This window comes from Zeus faber, assembly GCF_960531495.2.
Source record: "Zeus faber genome assembly, chromosome: 14".
Taxonomy (NCBI): Eukaryota; Metazoa; Chordata; class Actinopteri; order Zeiformes; family Zeidae; genus Zeus; species Zeus faber.
The window spans coordinates 24,092,344-24,106,564 of NC_137200.1; positions in this window are offsets into that span (position 1 = coordinate 24,092,344).

Below are 14,221 nucleotides of genomic sequence, written 5' to 3' on the forward strand. Positions count from 1 at the left end.
GAAAAATACAGTCCAAATTGTAGTTGGAGATGACATCACTGACTATAAATGTCTTGCTAATTAAGGACCTGATAGTGCAGATAATAATAATTTAGTTGAGCATGGAAAAACATTGTAAGAAGGAATTTCTCTAGTTGGTTTTATGTAAATGAGATTTGTCTCATTTACTGGGTTGATTTTTCTCTGTTTTGATGACTGTGTTGAGCTAAATTACAATTGATATATGATGGGTAAGAGGCCTAGCTGAAACAGTATGAGCAGTAGTCTGACAAGCTGGTTTATGTTTGTGATTGCCTTGGGAGAGCGTGGAGTGTCAGTTAACAGCTGGAGGTGCATGCTGGTTTATAGTGAGCACGTAGCCCACGTTGGCAGAGAGCATTTGTGCTGCACTATTAGGGTCGAGTCCATCTCTTTTGTAGAGTTCATTTTGACGTGGCGCGGCGCGGCAGTTGATTATGCACATTTTTAGTATTTCTATCCGTTTTATCTGACTATGTCCGCCCCAAAACTCATCGGCAGTGATCACCTACAGCCACAATGCACTCGTGGGTATTAAAATTTCCCTGAAAGATCAACTTTAGATTTTACACACCAACGCTCTCAACACAACAACAACAATAACAACATTGGAGCCGCTGTTCCACAGCACCGCGGTAAACGTGGCAGCATTCAGGTCAGAATGAGGACGCAACCTTACCGTCCACCTCTGCCAAGCATCATTCTTGCAAATGTCCAGTCCCTGGAGAACAAGATGGATGACCTTCGAGCGAGGATTACATTCCAACGGGATACAAGAAACTGTTGCGCCCTCTGCCTGACGGAGACATGGCTGAATCCGCTGGTGCCAGATGAAGCCATTCGTCCAGCCGAGTCCTTCTCTGTGTTCCGTGCCGACAGGTCGGAGGAGTCGGGGAATTCCAAGGGTGGTGACGTCTGCCTCATGATAAACAGCCGCTGGTGTAACTCCAACAGCATCAAGACTCTGTCCCGCTCCTGCTCGCCGAACCTGGAACAGCTGACCATCTCATGCCGTCCATTCCCCCAGGAATTCAGCACAGTCATCATCACAGCGGTTTATTTTCCACCGCAAGCGGACACAGACACAGCACTATCGGACCTGTATGATGTGTCGTGTGGACTTCAGAACAAACATCCCGACGCGGCTGTGGTGGTGACTTGGGACGTAAACAAGGCAGAACCTTGAAAAAGTTCTGCCTAATTTCCATCAACACATCACGTGTGCCACCAAGGGAGATAGAACTTTGGACCACTGCTACACACCGCACAAGAACGGATACAAGACCGTCTCGCTCCCTGCTTTCGGTAAATCGGATCATTCTGCTATTTCGTTACTTTCTGTTTACAAGCCGTGCATCGCACGTGGAACGGTAGGGACGAAGGACGTAAAGCGGTGGCCAGACCAATCAGAGGCCGCGCTTCAGGACGCTCTTACTGACGTAGACTGGGACATGTTCCAATCAAGATCCAGTGACATCAGCAAGTTTACGGAAGTAGCTACGTGCTTTATAGCTATGTTTGCGGATAGCATCGTTCCCACGATGAAAGTTTGATCATTTTGAACCAGAACCCGACTGTTAGTAATTCCATCCGTGGCACCCTGAATGCTCGCACAGTCGCTTAAAACGACGGTCTTATATCAGAGAATTTGGACAGTTACAAAGCGGCGTCGTACAATCTGCAGAGGGCGGTGAAGGACGCTAAATGGGTGTAAAGGGACAGAGTGGAGCGACAGATGGAGCAACGGGACACCAGACGCTTTTGCCAGGGGCTGCGGACTATTACAAACTACAACAGCAGCTCCTCCCCAGCCACGAGTGTGGACGCCTCCCTAGCCAACGAACTGAAGACCTTTTTTGCGTGGTTTTAGTCTGGCAACAACACCGCTAGCTCACCAGTTAATTGGAGTTACACCGCTGGGGATGAGCGCGCACTCTCTGTCCGAGCATGACGTCAGGAGGGCTCTGATGCGTGTGAACACCAGGAAAGCTGCGGGCCCAGATAGCATATCTGGCCGAGTACTGAAGACCTGTAGTAACCAGCTAGCCCCGGTGTTCACGATATTCAATGCCTCCCTGGCCTCCGGTGGTCCTGTCCTGCTCCAAGAGGTCCACTCCTGTCCCAAATATCGCCTCTCCAGCCTGCCTGAATGACTACCATCCGGTGGCCCTCACCTCAGTGGTCATGAAGTGCTTCGAGAAGCTGATTAAGGATTACATCTGTGCCCCCTCCCCCGCACCTTGGACCCGCTATAGTTTGCGTACCGGCAGAACAGATCCACAGACGATGCAGTCTCCCAGGTACTGCACACCACGCTCACGCACCTGGATGGCTGGAAGGGGGCCTATGTGAGAATGCTGTTCATCGACTACAGTTCAGCTTTCAATTCCATACTCCCCACCAGACTGGCTGTCAAGCTGCGGGAGCTTGGACTGAGCACTCTGCTGTGTGCCTGGATCCTGGACTTCCTCTCAGCCTGGCGCTAGTTACCTACTCTCTGTACTCGAGTTGTATCTCTACTCTCTTTGTAATTTTAATCATCTGTGCATCTACAAGTAGACCTTTGTTTTGCTTAATATTGCATCTGGATCTAGCTTGTAGTTCTAAGTCATTACAATTTTAAATTGCAATTGTTGGCTGTCTCAGTTATATTCCATTAGAAATGGACCACTTGTGATATTATTTATATGAACTATTTGAGCAAGTTCTAGCAAAATTATGGACTAACTTGGTAAACGTGAGAACCTCAGAACTTCGTTGTGGATTTGAATCAGAACTGTCAGGAGACAGATGGAATCAAACCCAAGTGGAGAGACTAGACAAGACTAGACAAGAGACAAAAAGATTTTAAAACGATAGTCTTTACTTGAGGAATCTAAACAACTCCGAAGAGGGGGAAAAACAATAAACTCAAAAACAGCGACAACAAAAGTAATTGGCCCGAAAAAAACGGATTAGGGTTTACCAGGGGGTGAACACAAGGCACGGTCTATCACAACTGAGCCAAGTTCCTAACACAAGGCCAGGCTTATCTCGGAGGTAATGAGGTGCAGCTGAATAAAATCAGCTAAATCAAAATCCCAAGAAGCTGGTGATTCTGCAGACAGCGCCCTCTGGTGTCCAGGTGAGGGCTACACCCAATCCATTACATGGACTCCTCGTCCCATGAGATCTGAAACACAGAATGACCAGCGATAAGTCAGCGCTCCACTTTCTGACGGTCGAGGGAGTGTGTCCAAAAAGGGCTTTAAACGCTTGACACCTGTAGATCTTTTGGATATGCGTCTCCTGGCGTCTGGAGCAGCAGACGCTCCTTCCCCTCTGCACCGCTCACCTTGGCAGAGCACAACAGGCCTTTACATCCCATCACGTGTACAAGTAGAGTATGAGGCTTTAGTCCACCCCACAAATGCAACTTTCAATTTGAATGCACGAAGAAAAAGGGTTTCTTCATCCAAGACATACCTTGAGCAGAGGATCTTTGTTTACCTTTTGAGGTGAAGGAACTGCTTCCTCTTTAGCTTCGTCTTCTACTTTGACCAGGCAGAGAATCCCCGGAGGCTGCAGGTCCCCCATGCTCTGGAAGACAGTATCCAGGTTCAAACCGCTTCTCATCTCCTCCTTTTCACAGTGGCCTGAGTCCTGGTTGTGGCTCCCAGGGAACAGAAAACTGGGAGGACAGCTCGGCTACCAACATGGTATGAATAAAAGGGAAATAATCCATCATAAATATTACACCACTATGTGAAATCAGTGTTACTCATGCAGGTATCTGTCGTCAATAAGACTTTAGAGAGCGATCAGCGTGTCAATCCATCAGATCGTCTCCTTTCAAAATGGCAGCGTTTTTATTCAACATCGGGGTTTTACCGTCGTCTTTGCGCTAAGACGTCATTTTCTTCTCTCCAAAGTTTTCACTTGGTCACTTGAGGTGGTGGGGTATTTTTTGTTCTATTTTATGAATGTTCACCCATATGGACAGTTTACTGACCACAACCTGCTACGCTGCTTTAGCTAATTCACCGCGGCTTCCTCCCACTTCCTGCGTAAGCCCGATCAGTGCATTCTTGTGGCGGAGCCCGCCACCAAAAATGGAAACAGCATATAGAGCCCATGTGTCACCCAAATACATTGTACGGCTGTTTCTTATAAAGTGCCAGCTAAATAAATATGGGAGGAACATCAAATGTGTTTTGTTTTTAACAAACGAATGTCATGGATTACCACTTTAAAGATGTATTAAATCGGGCCAACCTGATAAAGACCGATGTGAGCGTATGGTGCTGTTTGATTGACACTTCCCGCCATATCTGTGGCCACTGAGCTGGGGAGGTAACGCTCACAACCTTATGGGGGAAAACAAGAGTAAAAGCAAGAACAGGAGTCAAATGTCTCTTCTTAAATTGCTACTTCAAAAGCATTTGCAGGCGTTCAGTCAGCCGATGGATTCCATGCTCACCAGAGGAATAGAAACCAGGCAGTAGCTGTGCACTATGGGGGTTAAATCTGTTCAACTTCTGCCCAGGGTTTGCAAGACCCTGCATGCCCTGCTGAAGAAGCATGGTGGTGGGACCCGAAACATCTCCGGGACCGTGATGGAGGAGAGAGAACATGGTGTTGCCATGACCCGCCGTCCAACTACGTTGTGGGACCGGACTCCGATTGTACTGAGTGATGGACTGGGGCCGACTGGGATGGTAAGGAAGAGGTGACGCCTGATGAGCCTCACTAAGAAACGGGGAACCAACTGGAAAGGATAGAAAAAACATGTCATTTTTATTCAAAATAAATTAACTTTCATAGATGGATGGACGGATGGATAGATGGATAGACAGACAGACAGATTACCTTGTTTGTAAATAGTATCTTTGACAGTGCTTTTGCTACTTGCCAAGACTCGATGGGAGCGATTTGGAGGTCGACAGTTGACCTCCAGCCCTGCTTCCAGTTTGGCCTTGTTGCTGACAGTCAGTCTCATCATGCTCACCAGAAGCTCTGGGTGGTTCCTCTTGAAGTTCTGGTTGCAGTAGTAATGCGTTTCAGCTTTCCCGAAACGAAAAACCTTCTTGAATCCGTAGAGGTTCATCTGACGAATGAAGCTGACAAATTTCCTAGTTTTGAAATTATCCACACATTCAGAAGCGTTCTTCTGGGTCGACAGGAGATGTTTCTGGAGGATCTGCTGGTCCAGGACCACCAGCTCTCCGCTGCTGTCCCAGCAGACGGCCCCATTACTGGGATCATTAACCAGGCGCCACAGCTTAGCGGGAAAGGTTCTAGGATTGATGGAAGCTTTGCCAGCGTCCATATTTTAATCTGAAACAAAGAAAACAATTATCTGTCCCCTGAAGTAGCGCCATGCCGCGGCTGAATGCCACGCCCTGCTTAGCCATTAGCTTGCGTTACCTTCTGTTGATCTGCAGGTAAGCCTGTGTGGCCTTTCATATGTGTGTAAGGGAAGGAGTGGAATAGCTTCATACTGAAGCCGCCATCTTTATAAGGGGATAGTTGTGATGTCACAAAGTCGGTGTTTGTGCTCATGATGCAAGACTTGCAGTGATGACTTTGTGACATCACAACCAGGGCGTGGCATTCAGCCGCGGCGTGGTGCTACTTCAGGAGACAGATAATTGTTTTCTTTGTTTCAGATTACAATATGGACGCTGGCAAAGCTTCCATCAATCCTAGAACCTTCCCCGCTAAGCTGTGGCGCTTGGTTAATGATCCCAGTAATGGAGCCGTCTGCTGGGACAGCAGTGGAGAGCTGGTGGTCCTGGACCAGCAGATCCTCCAGAAACATCTCCTGTCGACCCAGAAGAACGCTTCTGAATGTGTGGATAATTTCAAAACTAGGAAATTTGTCAGCTTCATTCGTCAGATGAACCTCTACGGATTCAAGAAGGTTTTTCGTTTCGGGAAAGCTGAAACACATTACTACTGCAACCAGAACTTCAAGAGGAACCACCCAGAGCTTCTGGTGAGCATGATGAGACTGACTGTCAGCAACAAGGCCAAACTGGAAGCAGGGCTGGAGGTCAACTGTCGACCTCCAAATCGCTCCCATCGAGTCTTGGCAAGTGGCAAAAGCACCGTCAAAGATACTATTTACAAACAAGGTAATGTACTGAGTCTGTGAATGAAGAAAATGACATTATTTGCATGTAAATACTTAGTATATTGTATGTACACTTTGTGTATATGTTAATACAGTGTCTGTTTTATATATATATATATATATATATATATATATATCATAGATTTTATATACATTTATAGGTACTTCCGCCAATTCCTAATTTTGTCAGAATGTTGTTGATACGGAGGTTTATTGTTAAATCTTAGGTTTATTGTATATTGCCACATTTTTCTATTTTTAATTGCACTTACTATTATTGTACATTTTATTATTATAATTGTTATTATTATAGACGTATCACCGTCGCTATTCCTCCCACAGTTTTCTAGCCACATACATGTGAAATACATCAAAACAAGCGGCTCAATCCCTACGGCTCTGCTGTTAATTTGTGGAAGGCTTTGGTTGGTGGTTTCCGAAATACATGACTTTTTGTGCCAACATGTTGCCCGAGAGGTTTCGTACAGGAAAATAAAGTGGCTGAGAAATGTCACCACTTGGACACATTTCTAATGCAGCAGAGACAGAACCCACAGTTTTGCAAAGACACATATTATACAAAGAAACTTCTGCAATTTAGTTCCCTAACCCACAATCCAAAAATCGAGTCCATAATTGTTATAAAGAGGTCTCTTTAAGAAATAGTACAGCAAAGAAATCCAGCCAGAAATACTCTATAATCTATATCGATCCATCTATCTATCTATCTATCCATCCGTCCATCTATTTATGAAAGTTAATTTATTTTGAATAAAAATGACATGTTTTTTCTATCCTTTCCAGTTGGTTCCCCGTTTCTTAGTGAGGCTCATCAGGCGTCACCTCTTCCTTACCATCCCAGTCGGCCCCAGTCCATCACTCAGTACAATCGGAGTCCGGTCCCACAGCGTAGTTGGACGGCGGGTCATGGCAACACCATGTTCTCTCTCCTCCATCACGGTCCCGGAGATGTTTCGGGTCCCACCACCATGCTTCTTCAGCAGGGCATGCAGGGTCTTGCAAACCCTGGGCAGAAGTTGAACAGATTTAACCCCCATAGTGCACAGCTTCTGCCTGGTTTCTATTCCTCTGGTGAGCATGGAATCCATCGGCTGACTGAACGCCTGCAAATGCTTTTGAAGTAGCAATTTAAGAAGAGACATTTGACTCCTGTTCTTGCTTTTACTCTTGTTTTCCCCCATAAGGTTGTGAGCGTTACCTCCCCAGCTCAGTGGCCACAGATATGGCAGGAAGTGTCAATCAAACAGCACCATACGCTCACATCGGTCTTTATCAGGTTGGCCCTATTTAATACATCTTTAAAGTGGTAATCCATGACATTCTTTTGTTAAAAACAAAACACATTTGATGTTCCTCCCATATTTATTAAGATGGCATTTTATAAGAAACAGCAGTACAATGTATTTGGGTGACACATGGGCTCCTCTATATGCTGTTACCATTTTTGGTGGCGGGCTCCGCGACAAGAATGCACTGATCGGGCTCACACAGGAAGTGGGAGGAAGCCGTGGTGAATTAGCTAAAGCAGCGTAGCAGGTTGTGGTCAGTAAACTGTCCATATGGGTGAACATTCATAAAAAAGTACAAAAAATATCCCCACCACCTCAAGTGACCAAGTGAAAAATTTGGAGAAAAGAAAATGACGTCTTAGCGCAAAGACGACGGTAAAACTCTGATGTTGAATAAAACATTTCCGTTTTGAAAGGAGACGATCTGATGGATTGACACGCTGATCGCTCTCTAAAGTCTTATTGACGACAGATACAGTGGGGCAAAAAAGTATTTAGTCAGCCACCAATTGTGCAAGTTCTCCCACTTAAAAAGATGAGAGAGGCCTGTAATTTTCATCATAGGTACACTTCGACTACGAGAGACAAAATACTTTTTTGCCCCACTGTACCTGCATGAGTAACACTGATTTCACATAGAGGTGTAATATTAACGATGGATTATTTCCCTTTTATTCATACCATGTTGGTAGCCGAGCTGTCCTCCCAGTTTCCTGTTCCCTGGGAGCCACAACCAGAACTCAGGCCACTGTGAAAAGGAGGAGATGAGAAGCGGTTTGAACCTGGATACTGTCTTCCAGAGCATGGGGGACCTGCAGCCTCCGGGGATTCTCTGCCTGGTCAAAGTAGAAGACGAAGCTAAAGAGGAAGCAGTTCCTTCACCTCAAAAGGTAAACAAAGATCCTCTGCTCAAGGTATGTTTTGGATGAAGAAACCCTTTTTCTTCGTGCATTCAAATTGAAAGTTGCATTTGTGGGGTGGACTAAAGCCTCATACTCTACTTGTACACGTGATGGGATGTAAAGGCCTGTTGTGCTCTGCCAAGGTGAGCGGTGCAGAGGGGAAGGAGCGACTGCTGCTCCAGACGCCAGGAGACGCATATCCAAAAGATCTACAGGTGTCAAGCGTTTAAGCCCTTTTTGGAAACACTCCCTCGACCGTCAGAAAGTGGAGCGCCGACTGATGGCTGGTCGTTCTGTGTTTCAGATCTCATGGGACGAGGAGTCCTGATTCAAATCCACAATGAAGTTCTCAGATTCTCACATTTACCACAATTGTCCATGTTTTTCCCAAACATTTTCGGCAAAACATTTTCACAATTGATTTTAATCATTTCAAATTTCTAACTTTTGCATGACAAAACATAGATTTGAGGTCCTATCTGTATCAGTGTGTCACAAGTTCCCCTAAGTATTAGTTAACTGCATCTGGGTTTTTGTTATGATGCCATGTCACTACTCCTGTCATTTCAGATCCTGTCACTCCCTCTTGCCATGCAGTCACCTCATTACCTTTAACTACAAACCCCAATTCCAATGAAGTTGGGATGTTGTGTAAAATGTAAATCAAAACAGAATACAATGATTTGCAAATCCTTTTCAAACTATATTAAATTGAATACACTACAAAGACAAAGACTGATAAACTTTATTGTTTATTTGCAAATATTCATTTTGCAATTTGATGCCTGCAGCACGTTCCAAAAAAGCTGGGACGGGGGCATGTTTACCACTGTGGTACATCACCTTTCCTTTTAACAACACTCAATAAGCGTTTGGGAACTGAGGACACTAATTGTTGAAGCTTTGTAGGTGGAATTCTTTCCCATTTTTGCTTGATGTACGACTTCAGTTGCTCAACAGTCCGGGGTCGCCATTATCGTATTTTGCGCTTCATAATGCGCCACACATTTTCAATGGGAGACCGGCCTGGACTGCAGGCAGGCCAGTCTGGTACCCGCACTCTTTTCCTACGAAGCCACGCTGTTACAGTGGTACCTCGACTTACGACTGCATCTACTTACGACTAATCCAAGATACGAGCAGCGATAGTCACGAAAATTTGTATCGACTTGCGACCGACTGCACCAAGATACGACCGTGGAAATTTGCAGTTGGCGCATCAGCAGACAGTCAGCAGTCAGTCAGCAGTCAGTCAGCAGTCAGTCAGCATATCGTGTGTGCACCTTGTTTGTGGCTTATCGATATTTTTTTCATATTTACTGTGTCCGTGTATTTTGTTCATATTCACCCTTCATGATTTCATAATTTATATGGGAAAAATTGCTTTGGCATACGACTGTTTTAACATACGACCGTTCTTATAGAACGAATTACAGTCGTAAGTCGAGTGTGTAACACATGCAGAATGTGGCTTGGCATTGTCTTGCTGAAGTAAGCAGGGACGTCCCTGAAAAGGCATTGCTTGAATGGCAGCATATGTTGCTCCAAAACCTGCATGTACCTTTCAGCATTAATGGCGCCTTCACAGATGTGCAAGCTACCCATGCCATGGGCACTAACACGCTCCCAGACTATCACAGATGCTGGCTTTTGAACTTTGCGCTGATAACAATCTCGAGGGTCCTTTTCCTCTTCGGCCCGGAGGACACCACGTCCATGATTTCCAAAAACAATTTGAAATGTGGACTCGTCAGACCACAGCACACTCATCCAGTTTGCGTCAGTCCATCTCAGATGAGCTCGGGCCCAGAGAAGCCGACAGTGTTTCTGGGTGTTGTTGCCATATGGCTTTGGCTTTGCATGGTAGAGTTTTAACTTGCACTTGAAGATGTAGTGACGAGCTGTGTTCACTGACAATGTTTTTCCGAACTGTTCCTGAGCCCACGTGGTAATATCCTTCACAGGATGATGTTGGTTTTTAATGCAGTCCCGCCTGAGGGATCGGAGGTCACGGGCATTCAGTGTTGGTTTTCGGCCTCGCCGCTTACGTGCAGAGATCCCTCCAGATTCTCTGAGTCTTTTGATGATATTATGGACTGTAGCTGATGAAATTCCTAAATTCCTTGCAATTGTACGTTGAGAAACTTTGTTCCTAAACTGTTGGACTATTTGCTTGCGCAGTTGTTCACAAAGTGGTGAACCTCGCCCCATCCTTGCTTGTGAACAACTGAGCCTTTCGGGGAGGCCCCTTTTATACCCAATCATGACACTCACCTGTTTCTCATTCACCTGTTCACCTGTGGAATGTTCCAAACAGGTGTTTTTTGAGCATGCCTCAGCTTTCCCAGTCTTTTGTTGCCCCTGTCCCAGCTTTTTTGGAACATGTTACAGGAATCAAATTCAAAATGAGTGAATATTTGCAAAAAAACAATAACGTTCATCATGTTTTTTTACTTTAAATATCTTGTCTTTGCAGTGTATTCTAATGAATATCGGTTGAAAAGGATTTGCAAATCATTGTATTCTGTTTTTATTTACGTTTTACACAACCTCCCAACTTCATCGGAATTAGGGTTTGTGGTTTCCATCATCTCATTCCCCCCTCAGTCCCTCAGCTTCTATACCAGTCCACCGCCAGATTGTCTTGTGTGTTTCACCCAGTGTTCCAGCGTTACTTACTGCTGTTTCTTTCTGACCTGCCTGTTTTTGACTCTGCTTGCCTGTTTTCTGGACCTTGGATTCCCTGCCTGCCCCCTTTCGGTTTTGTTTGGCTGAGTGACTGATATTCTGGTTTTGACCTTGCCTGTTGACTTAAGTAAACTGAACTCTCCTTGCAACTTGACTCTTTGTCTCTATTTGTCGTGCTTTTGGGTTCAAACAGTACAATCTGGCCAATACCAACCCAGCCGACTCTGGTTCCCTTCGGGAGGAGCTGTTGGCATAGGCTGGTGCCATACAGCATTAGGACCAGCAACTTACCTCCATGGCGGAGGCACTGCAGGAGATGGCGGCTCACCAGGAAAGAGCTACGTACGGAGAGCATCCGGGAACATCTCCAGAGACTCCATTTCTGACCATGGACCGGTTACTTCTCCAGCTTCTGATGCACGCATACCTCCACCAGAACTTTATTCCGGCGTTCCTGGTTCCTGCCGACCATTCCTCATGCAGTGTTCACTCAGCTTTGAGCTCCAGCCTTCAGCTTTTCCCACAGAGAGATCCCAGGTGCTGTATATTGTCTCACTGCTTACGGGCCGAGCCAAGGACCGGGGAACCGCCAATTGGGAGAAGCAATCTTCCATCTGCTCATTGGTCACATTGTTCTCTGCTGATCTGCGGAAGGTTTTCGATCACATTACTCCCGGAAGGGAAGGTTCAACCTGGTGCATGGCGGAAGTTCTGTGTCCGATTACCCCACTGGGTTTTGTATTATGAGGGTGGAGACCAACTGGCACGCTCTTTGACTTTTTGGCGCCTTCTACAATTGACTCCTGTTGTCTCAGTGGTCGACTGAGGATCAGAAGGATCACCCATGTGCCTTTCTTCGGCGGAGAGGAATTATGGCATTGGGAACCAGGAGCTGTTGGCAGTGAAGCTTGTGCTTGAGGAGTGGATGCACTGGTTGGAAGGGCAGAGCAGCCATTTGTGGTCTGGACGGGTCACAGGAATCTGGACCGCATCAGTTCAGCCAAACGGCTGAATCCTCGTCAAGCCAGGTGGGCCCTATTCTTTAACCGTTTTTTCTCTTTCCGACCATGTTCTAAGAACATCAAACCCACAACGCCTTGTCCTGTCAGTTCCAGCCTGAAAGCGCTTCTCCACAACCTGATGGTATCCTTCCTCTGACATGCATCATCAGCACAGTAACCTGGGAGGTGGAGAATGAGGTAAAACGCTCCCATGCGGAGTGCCCTGCTCCCAGTGCCTGTCCTAATGACCGCCGTTTGTCCCTGCCAGTCTCCGCTCAGGTGTGGTCACTCCCTTTCGCGGGCTTCTCACCCCCACGGGTGAGACGCACCTTGGCGTTGTTGCGACATCTGGTGTTCCCCCATGGAGGAGGATACCAAGGGATTCATCGCCGCCTGCCAGATCTGTGGCCAGCAATAACAGCACTCGCCAAGCTCCCTCCGGCCTTTGGACTTTGTTACAACCAAACTGCATATTTAGACTAATAACTACCTCTTACTCATGTACAGCAAGTTCCATAGTTTCACCATCACATAAGGAGATACTCGATTTTGGCATTTGTAGTGCCCCCTACTGTTGCAATTTTGCCATAATTTGGTACATACATTCCAACGGTCAATGAAATTTGGGCGATTTTGTGTTAAACCACACCCATTGTCAAGTTTAAGGGTTAATAGTAATAAATAATAGAATAATAAATAATAGTGTGGTGTAGGGATGGTGTGGTGAGCAGCCAAACCTGACCTGGATCTAGGCGATTGGGATTAGTGTGGCTGCATACCTGTTGCTCGTTGGTTGGTCTAACGAGCAACAGGTTAAAGCCCCCATTCCCACACACACTCAGGATAGGAGCCCTGTCATGACATGTTCTATCTGCTCCTGGGCTAATTCCAGCTAGCCCACTCTCTACAATAAACTGGTGTTTACAACCCCCGGTCGTCTGTGTCTCTGTGCTGGAGGGCCCTGAAAACACCCCTTGGGTGGCGTGTGGTGGCGAAACTGCCACACTGGCGCCTGAACAGAGACTCAGGCACAGAGAAGGGACACAGAAGGGCCGTCCGAAGACGCCCCGGAGCCACCAGTGGTTCAGCGGGCGACCCTGGCCTCAGTTTGGTGTCGGGGGTATGTGGTGTGGGGATGGTGTGGTAAGGCAGCCACACCTTACCTGGATCCAGGTGATTGGGATCAGTGTGGCTGCATACAGTACCTGTTGCTTGTTGGTTGGTCTAACGAGCAACAGGCTAAAGCCCCCATTCCCACACACACTCAGGAAAGACGCCCTGTCATGACATGTTCTATCTGCTTCCAGGCCCATTCCAGCCAGCCCACTCTACAATAAACTGGTGTTTATTGTAGAGAGTGGAGGGTGGGGGGGGGGGGGGGTGTCGGCATTAAGAGACTATCAAATACCGGCAATACACAGCAATACACAATGTATGTCACATGTGGTACAGTTGGCATAAAGGCAGGCACTTACAAGGCCACACGTGAACGTAACGGTTTTGGCAAAAGGCATACAACCCTGTGTAAACCCCCAAGTCATGCCATTACAATAACAATAGGGTTCCTGAACTCCGTGCATGAACAGCGGCCCATATTGTTTATCGGATCATAAGTCTTGTATTGTACTTTTGTGAGGCAGGGTCCCTCTGTGTCCTGAACCAATTTGACCAAGCCTTGGCATTGAAGAGACATTTGTCTGGATGTACAGACCAAGTTTGGATGTTTTTTGTTTGTGCACCATTTGCGCGAGAATATCGGCGCATGTGCCAAATTTCATGTCGCTATCACGTCGGGAAATTGCTCAAACATTTCTGAAGAACAACCATAATAATAATCAGAATCAGATTTACTTTATTCCGCCAGGGGTATTTACATGTACAAGCAACTGCTTGTGATGATTATTGCTGCGTGTCTGCAGACAATTATTACAAAAATCTTATCAGGTAAAGAAAATAATATAAATAAAATAATAAAATAAAGTTGGATAAGCAAATAAAAAGTAGGTATTTTTACTTTTTATTTACTTATCCCACTTTATTTTATAAATAAAAAGTAATAAATACAATTTGCCAAGTATACACAAAGAGCCGAAAAAAGCAAAACAAGAATAGTCAAATATATGAAATAAACGGAATGTTATTCCATCCTATGCACAGGATAAGTTAATGGTTTGGTTATAAAATATG